At 51.0% G+C, this 9,135-nt stretch overlaps 1 long non-coding RNA gene across 2 annotated transcripts; it reads right to left on the reverse strand.

The window, feature by feature from the left end:
* Positions 1-376: 376 nt before the first annotated feature.
* LOC112077919 (uncharacterized) lies at positions 377-7,268 on the reverse strand. Of its 2 annotated transcripts, XR_011478367.1 has the most exons (6): positions 7,237-7,268; positions 5,679-5,818; positions 4,333-4,435; positions 4,016-4,102; positions 1,590-3,590; positions 377-1,558 (listed from the first exon to the last, which is right to left on the reverse strand). It is a non-coding gene; the product is annotated as an uncharacterized lncRNA (long non-coding RNA). The 2 variants fall into 2 exon arrangements; XR_002895539.2 differs by lacking the exon at positions 7,237-7,268 and having other exon boundaries at positions 5,679-6,165.
* Positions 7,269-9,135: the final 1,867 nt, after the last annotated feature.

Here is a 9,135-nt window from a genome sequence, read left to right on the forward strand (position 1 = left end):
AACACATGGTCAAATGAACACATGGTCAAATTGAACCAGCGTATGGTCAATGTAACACATGGTCAAGTAAACACATGGAATCCAATGTAACACATGGTCAATTAACCATAATGTAACCACGATGGTCAAATGAACACATGGTCAATGAAGCACATGGTGCAAATGAACACATGGTCAAATGAACACATGGGTCAAATGAACACATGGTCAATGTAACACATGGTCAATACGTAACACATGGTCAATGAACACAGTGTCAATATGAACACAATGGTCAAGGTAACACATGGTCAATGGTAAACACATACGTGTCAAATGAACACATGGCTCAATGTACACCACATGTCAATGTAACCACACATGGTCAATGTAACACATGGTCAATGTAAACACATGGTCAATGTAACACATGGTCAATGTAACACATGGTCAATGTAACACATGGTCAAATGAACATGTCAAATGAACACTGTCAAGGAAACGCTTCAAGAGAGTAGTTGTTTCCTTCGCAGCTCCGTGATACCTGTACCTATAAATAGATCAAACTTATAATAACTTTAACCTTAACAGTGTTCCTCACAAACTAAACCAGGGTCGTATTCATTAGCGCACATCGTAGCAAAAAACATTTAACAAGGGAAAACATTTAAATGAGTTTCTTATTGGACAGATTCAAGTAGTCTCTCCCTGTTTCAGTCCATTTTTATCCATTGGGTGACTAATGAACACAACCCAGCTTTGCTTCCTTCTTGTTCACATGGTTGATATTGGTTTGTTCAGAGTATTTATATAACCTCCCTGTTTTTAGTTTTTATCCTGTTTGTACATATGCATATTAAAAAGCCTTTTTGCTTGTCATTTTCAAAAATACATATTTGATCAATATTTTAAATGCGATTTTTAATAAAATTATAATAAAATAAAACATTGTTGTGATGTTCTTCAGTGACAGAAGAGGTCGATGTTAATCGTATGCAAAAACTTTAAATCTATATACATGTGTGTGTAGCTATATTAGATTCTAGTAATGTATCATAGTTTTGGACTGGACTGCTGTCTCTATACTATCGTTCCTGTTCTATACCATACAACATTACATACAACACACACCACTAAGAGAAAAGACTGCAAAATTCACAAGATTCCCAGTTGGAAGATTCTGGGAATCATTTCTTTATTTAACTAGGCAAGTCAGTTAAGAARWWYTTCTTATTTACAATGATGGCCGACACCGGGCCAAACCCGGACGACGCTGGGCCAATTGTGCGCCGCCCTACGGGACTCCCATTCACGGCCGGGTTGTGATACAGCCTGGATTCGAACCAGGGTGTCTGAGATGCTGCGTCACTCGGAAGCCCCAATCATGAGGGAATAAGAACATCCTCCAAACAGGATCTCCAAAACAACTGGGATTTTTGGGGAAAGATACAGGAACTAGAGGAGACACAATACTGCAGGAAGAAAAATCATAACATTTCTCTACAACGAATACGTTGTTGTAAAATCAGACAGAATCAAACGTCCTCCTCCGGCTCTCTCAATTCACAGCTTGTAAAATCTCTCCCTCTCTCAAAATCACAGACAGAAACAAAACATTTTTACAGCAGTTTTAATGAGAACAGACTTTTCATATACAAACCAGTGACTGTTACAGTCTGAGAAAATAGCTCATTTGAACTTGTAAGTTTACATGGATATTTGGATGGATTTGTGGAACTAAAAATGAGTTGCCTGTTGTACGAATATAACATATTGTACTGTACTACAGCGTATACTGTAAATACAGCTCTCGGGGATAGCATCTCCAATGGCACCCTATTCCCTATATTAGTGCACTACTTTTGACCAGGACCCTAAAATGAGTGCACTATATAGGGAATAGGGTGTCATTTGAGATGCTAACCCCCTACTCTGAGACTTAGTGGCCACTGAGCACACTGCAGACCAAACTCAGTGGCTGGTATTGTAAAGATGAACCAACATCTGTTACTACATACTTAAACCTCCTATTGTAGAACCAGATGGATTGGAAACATGTATTTGTAATTGAACTTTTTGTTGTTGCAGTGTACACAGTTTTATAACAAGGAATTCTTCTAACAAATAGGAAATATTAACTTGATCGTCTGTATTAGCTCTGCCCGGTTTGGCCGATTCCCTTCTACCCTGGTCCCAGACCTGTTAGTGCAGTCTTTTCAACTCCTATATGGTCTCTGGCAAGACAGAACAAACAGATCTGGGACAAGGCTTATTTCCACCCATGCTTTTTATATATATAAAAYAAAATGAGCACTCAAACTCACTTCAGCACAGTCAGTTTTAAGACTTAATATATATTTTGTTTATTATAAGTATTTGAAATCCTACATCCAATATTTTTTGTTAAAATGGACACCATCGTGACAACCTTGCCCTATCAACTCTGTCTCCCCCCTCCCCCTCCCCCGCCCCCGCAAAAACAGATGCTCTGTAAAATAACTTTTGTTTCAAGACCTTTTTTTTTTTTTTTTTTTTAAAGCAAAGGCACATTTTCAATAAGTATTTTTTAAAAGAAAGCAGAGAAAACTGGCTGGCTGGCGGGTGGGCAGAGACTGGGGAGACAGAGTCAAGCTTGGAAGCAGAAAGGGGAAAAGCGAGATGCTTCATCCAAGACAGCCAGCAATCTCCATCATGAAACTGACTTGGAGGAGAAGGAGAGGAGGACCAAGAGCAGACAGTCTACCTGATCTGAGGGGAGAAGTCTGGGCCTAGAGATTGGGGAAATGGGGGGGGGGGGGCTTGGGGTTTCTGGTTAATGGGCATGACGACATGAGGAGGGGGTAGGGCATGGTGCTCCACCTTCTCTAGGAGTCTACACTATAAAAACATCTGTCTGTGTTCAACGCCCTCGCTAGCGTGAAGGGAAGACCCTGTCTGTCTTCAACGCCCTCGCTAGCTGTGAAGGGAAGACCCTGTCTGTGTTCAACGCCCTCAGCTAGCTGTGAAGGGAAGACCCTGTCTGTCTTCAACGCCCTCGCTAGCTGTGAAGGGAAGAGCAGAGCATAGAGACAATAGTATCAGTCTGTGTGGGTGTTCATTGGCCCCCGGATCGAGAAAGAGGGTCTCTGTGGCCGGTCATACCCAAGGGCCTGCCTGGATTGCACAGGGATGAGGAAGTCTTGTGCCCAATCGCAGTTCCCTAACAGACCTGCTGAGCCAACCACAGCCCTGCCCTATCCCTCTGGAGGCGGGCCTAGAAGTCTGGGCTGAAGTGGCTATTGCTGCATCATCCACCAGTCAAAACAGGAACCAGTAGTGTGAGAAGTGATATGTGTGAGGGAAAGTCTGCGTGGGAACCTCACACGCCCTTTTTACGGTCCGCCCCTCCTGTGTCTCTATTGACCCTGGTGCTGGAGGCTGTGTCGGTGGGCTGATTGGTCCCTGTCATACGAACACCTTGGCGAGAGCGTCGGCCCGGCGGAGCGATGTAGGCCTTAGAGGGGTGGAAGGCCACGTCATGGATAGACTCATCATTCTTCTTCCTGTGAGCTGTAAACTCCTGGATACACGTCTTAGTTTCCAGGTTCACAGACGAATAGAGCAGTCATGACCTGAGGGAGGGGAGGAAGGGTGAACAGTAGTTGGGCGACAAGGCAGTTTACATAAAGTTCTTAGGCCCTCTCCTGGTCTTTAAAGTATACAGCTCTGTGTCCCCCAGGGCTCAGTTCTGGCCCTCTCCTGTTCTTTAAAGTATACAGCTTCTGGTGTCCCCCAGGGCTCAGTTCTTGGGCCTCTCTCGTTCTTTAAAGTATACAGCTCTGGTGTCCCCCAGCGGCTCAGCTCTAGGCCCCTATCCTGTTCTTTAAAGTATACAGCTCTGGTGTCCCCCAGGGCTCAGCTCTAGGCCCTCTTCCTGTTTTTATAATGGTCTGTCATATCCTCACATGGCGACTCTCCTACCATTGCATGCAGAATGAATATAATATCTAGCTAGAATGTTAGACATCGTTGTTATTGAGAGTTGTTAGCTACTTACTGCCAGACATCAGATAGAGCCCGTTGGGGTCGACAGCTAGACTGGTAACAGCATCCAGGTGGGCCACCATTGAGTGGATCAGCTTTCCTGAAGAGTTCAAATTGACACATTTTTTAAATTTATATGTTTCTGCTTTCTGTGAATGTATCAGTTTAAGTGTCCTCACTCTACTTTTAAAAACCAAACTGCTGTGTTAAACCAAACTGGATCAAGAGGTGTAAGAAGTGGACGACTGCCAGAGTAGGGACTGACTGGAGGACCACTGAGATCCTACTTTAGTTCTGGGTGGAGGACACGTTTGTATTGTAATGTGTAACCTGTGTTGTTGTCGAAAGAACTTGATGTGTCTGTCCTCTTTCAGCGGTGAATGGTGATGGGAGGGTGGGGTGACTCAGCCCTTGTTGATCAGACAGCGGGTACCTGGGAGAGATTGAGTCCTTGTTGAACAGGCCAATCTGACCATCCCTCCCACCCCTCTTCCTGCTCCTCTCCCTCCTTCCAGACCATCAGTCTCTGCAGCAGGACTCCAGGATGAACAGGCCAATCTGACCATCTCCCTCCCGTCCACCTCCTCCCTCCCACCCCTGCTCCCTCCCTCCCCACCTCCCCACCCTCTCCTGCTCTCCCCTCCCTCCCCACCTCCTCCTCCCACCCCTCTTCCTGCTCCCCTCCCTCCCACCTCCTGCCTCCCACCCCTCTTCCTGCTCCCTCCCTCCCACCCTCTTCCTGCTCCCCTCCCTCCCACCTCCTGCCTCCCACCCCCCTTCCTGCTCCCCTCCTCCCACCCTCTTCCTGCTCCCCTCCCCACCTCCCACCCCTCTTCCTGATCCCCCCTCCCCACCCCTCTTCCTGCTCCCCCTCCCTCCCCACCTCCTGCCTCCCACCCCTCTTCCTGCTCCCCTCCCTCCCACCCCTCTTCCTGCTCCCCTCCCTCCCACCTCCTGCCTCCCACCCCTCTCCTGCTCCCTCCCTCCCCACTCCTGCCTCCACCCCTCTCCCTGCTCCCTCCCTCCCACCTCTGCCCACCCCTCTCCTGCTCCCCTCCTCCCACCGTCCTGCCTCCCACCCCTCTTCCTGCTCCCCCCTCCCACCCCTCTTCCTGCTCCCCTCCCTCCCCACCTCCTGCCTCCCACCCCTCTTCCTGCTCCCCTCCCTCCCACCCCTCCTCCCTGCTCCCTCTCCCTCCCCACCTCCTCCTCCCACCCCTCTCCCTGCTCCCCTCCCTCCCCACCTCCTGCCTCCGACCCCTCTTCCTGCTCCTCTCCCTCCCCACCTCCTCCCTCCCACCCTCTTCCTGCTCCCCTCCCTCCCACCTCCCGCCTCCCCCCCCCTGGCCGCCCCCTCCCTCCCCACCTCCTGCCTCCCACCCTCTTCCTGCTCCCCTCCCTCCCACTCCCCGGTCTTTCCTGCTCCTCCCTCCCACCTCCTGCCTCCCACCCCCTCCTGTCCCTCCCTCCCACCCTCCGTCCTGCCCCCTCCCTCCCCCTCCTCCCTCCACCCTCTTTCCTGCTCTCTCCCACCTCTTTGCCCCCTCCCTCCTGCCTCCCACCCTCTTCCTGCTCCCCTCCCTCCCCACCTCCTGCCTCCCACCCCTCTCCCTGCTCCCCTCCCTCCCCACCTCCTGCCTCCCACCCCTCTTCCTGTCCCCTCCCTCCAGACCTACCCGTCTCTGCAGCAGACTCCAGGCTGAGAACCAGTTGCTGTGTCTCCATGTTGAAGAGGCCAATCTGACCGCTGGTGAACGATGTCACCATGTGGGCGGGTCACTGCAGACCAGGTCCACTGAGGACGGCACGCCAAATTCTGAAGCGGGAAGCAAGACGAAACGCACGACACTCTGGGTTAAAACATCACTAGTTCTACCGGTCAACGTATCCTCTTACTCATCACATTGACTCACTATTCCGTTAAAAGTCACATATCAGTTTGATTTCACCACAGAATTTTTATATCATGAACATACAAAACACAATTCATGAAGTGCAAGATCATGTTAATAGGAATTCCAAAAATACAGAAAAGAAAGCAGGGGAGAAAAATGACAGTGTGCCAGGGCTGGGTTGGTGTTGGAGGTGTCCCAGAACCTGTCTGTGTGTACGCTGATTCTGGAAGGTGGCCAGGGCTGGTTGGTACTGGAGGTGTCCCAGAACCTGTCTCTTGCCAGTGAATATACCAGAGTTAGCAGCATATTTGGCAGAACAGGTGTGCGGTAAGGGCCAAGCGCAAGCGCCCTCCCGTACTGGGTAAGGCCTGGATATTAAAGGCCGATGCTTTTTTGTGGGATCGGCCGGTGGGGCTATATGGTGTTTCTTTGTAGTCTTCTTAAGGTTAGTTCCCCAGACAATCGTGATCATGCGTCTGCGTTCATTCCATGTACCTGATACATTTTAGATACGGTTGCGTGTGCACAATTTATGCTCAGGCACCCTTAGACATGTGGTCTTTGGTGTACTGTTTCCCGTTGCTCCAATGGGTACCAGAAGGGCCAGGTAGTATCTCCCAAAGCATACTCCTGCGTCGTCTCAATGTCTGTCTACCTTCTCTATTTCGTTTTATAGGTTCTCGATATGCCATTTCTTTGGTTAGCTCTAACTGGACAAATGGAACAATGTGTTCCTATTGATTTGCCTCTGTGCGTGTGTATCTAAGTCACCCTTTCGCTTCCTGCGTTTTTGGTGGGCTGATTTACCCAGATTTGACCCTGTCTGTGTATCTGCGGCTTGTGTCCTGATCTTTCCCTTTATCCTCCCGAGTGTGAAGAACAGGAATAGGCTGCCTATGCTCTGGAGTATCTTGTAATCGTGTGTGGTGTAGTTCCGGTATGATCCTTGCTTCGTGTGTTGATTTCTTAATTAGCGCGTAAGTATCTGTTACTTGTGTTATAGTTGTTTTTGTGTTGAGTATTATTGTTGATTAGTTTTGTGGTGTTCTGTTGTTGGTTTTGGTTCTGGGGGATAGGGTTTGATTGTTTTGTCATGTTCGGGCTGTGAGTGATGGTAGATGTGGGAGTGAGGCGGTGGGAAGAGGTGATGGGTGAGGTGTCGGGGGGGCGGGTGTTGGGCGGGGTTAGGCGTGTCCAGGCAGGCCGTGGTGGGTACTGGAGGTGTTCCCAGAACTGTCTGTGGGGATCGGTATCCTGTATCGGTGGCTAGAGGGGGCAGGGGGGGCAGTGCATTGGTAGCTGGAAGGGTGTTCCCAGAAGCGCGTGGTCTGCTGGTTACCTGGTAGTTGGAAGGTGGCCAGGGCAGGCTTGTACGAGGGGGTCGCCGGCGAGGAGACTCGAGGTCGGATGGGTGTGTGTTACGCGTATGTCTTGGGAGGTGGCCATGGGGGCGGAGGTCTTGTGTACTGGAGGTGGGCCCAACCTGTGCTGGGGGTGGTTTTGTGACCTGGAATTTGGTAGAAGTGGCGGCATGAAGGGGCGGGGGTGTGGATATCTGGAGGGGTGTTCCGCGAACCTGGTGGTGTGGGGTGTACGCTGCATTCTGGGAAGTTGGTCGGCCGAGAGGGGCAGGTGGGCGTGGCTTATCTGGACGCGGTGGCCCACAGGAGCGTGACGGTTGCCGTCTCCAGAGCAAGACAGGAAAGTCTCTGATGAAACACGCACGTGCTGGACGGACCAATCCCCGAGACAAGGCGAGAGTCAGTATGACCGACCCAACAGCGCCGTCCGACGCGGAGGCCGAGGGACGCTCTTGAGTGGTACACATGTTGGATGGACGAGAGAGGTACAGGAATGCGTGAATGTCGAGATTATGTGAGCTCTTCGAAGTAACAGGCCAGACACCCCCAAAAGATGAGAGGCGAAGAGCAGGGTGGGAGTAAAAAAGTAGGTGATTTTAATTCAATAGAGAGGGATACCGAATCAAAGATGCTGCTGAGGAGGTAGGTATGATCATTCTCTCTCCTGTCGCCAGTGGTTCTGCCACGGAACAAATGGGACGTGATGGTAAATTATAACTCCCAAACCTAGCCTGGTGGCTGACCAAGTTTAGAATACCTTGCCAGTGAAAAGGGGGCCAAATGGCCAGTAGATACACAAGTTCCTGTTATGCTGGGCTCACGTGTAGATCCATATTGAGACCAAATGGGAAAGCTTGCTAAAACGTAGCTATGAGGTCCAGGATGAATCCGCTACACAAGATTATAAATCTGATGTTGAACTTGTAAAACTGATTCGCATTTTATCGTGTTAACTTCGGCCCTAGTTGACCCTCTATCCCCTCGTGCGTTGGGGGGGGGTGATGTTCTTGAGAAACATTCTTACAAAAGGGGTCGAAAGAAGAGAGAGTAAAACCGAGGCAGGAGCCCAGTCGGGAGATAGAGAGTGAGAGACCAAGAGACCCCGCTAGTAGAAGAGAGAGAGACAGGGAGGCCCGCGCAGAGAGGAGAGAACAGGGAGCTCCGCTGGATAGATGAGTAGAGTAGGCAGGGGAGCCCGCGAGAGGAGAGAGACAGGGAGCCCGCGAGAGAAAGAGAGATCATGGGAGCCCAGCGAGAGAGAGAGAGAAGGGAGCCCCGCGAGATGAGAGAGGAGACAGGGATCCCCCGCGAGAAGAGAGAGAGACAGGGAGCCCCCGCGAGAGGAGAAGAGACGAGGAGCCCGCGAGAGAGAGAGAGACAGGGGAGCCCCGCGAGAGAGGAGAACAGGGAAGCCCCGCCGGAGAGGAAGAAGAGACAGGGAGCCGCCGCGAGAGAGAGGAGAGGACCAGGGAGCCCCGCGGAGAGAGAGAGAACAGGGAGGCCCGCGCAGGGAGGAGAGAGAGACAGGAGCCGCGAGGAGCAAGAGAGATCACAGGTGAGCCCGCCAGAGAGAGAGAGACAGGGAGCCCCCGTGAGAGAGAGAGAGACCAGGAAGCCCCGGCGAGACGACAGAGAGACGAGGGGAGCCCCGCGTGAAGTGAGATAGAGAGAGACAGTGGGGAGCCCGCGAAGAGAATGAGTGAAGACAGAGCCCTCGGCGGGAGGACGTAGAGTTGTGATGACAGTAGGAGCCCCAGGCGAGAGAGACGAGAGAACAGGAGGCCCGGCGGAGAAGAGAGAGACAGGGAGCGGCCGCGAGGGAGGTATGAAGAGAGACAGGGGAGTCCGGCCGCCGACGAAGAGTAGAGGAGAGCAGG

The sequence above is a fragment of the Salvelinus sp. IW2-2015 genome, unplaced genomic scaffold (assembly GCF_002910315.2).
Source record: "Salvelinus sp. IW2-2015 unplaced genomic scaffold, ASM291031v2 Un_scaffold5049, whole genome shotgun sequence".
NCBI lineage: Eukaryota > Metazoa > Chordata > Actinopteri > Salmoniformes > Salmonidae > Salvelinus > Salvelinus sp. IW2-2015.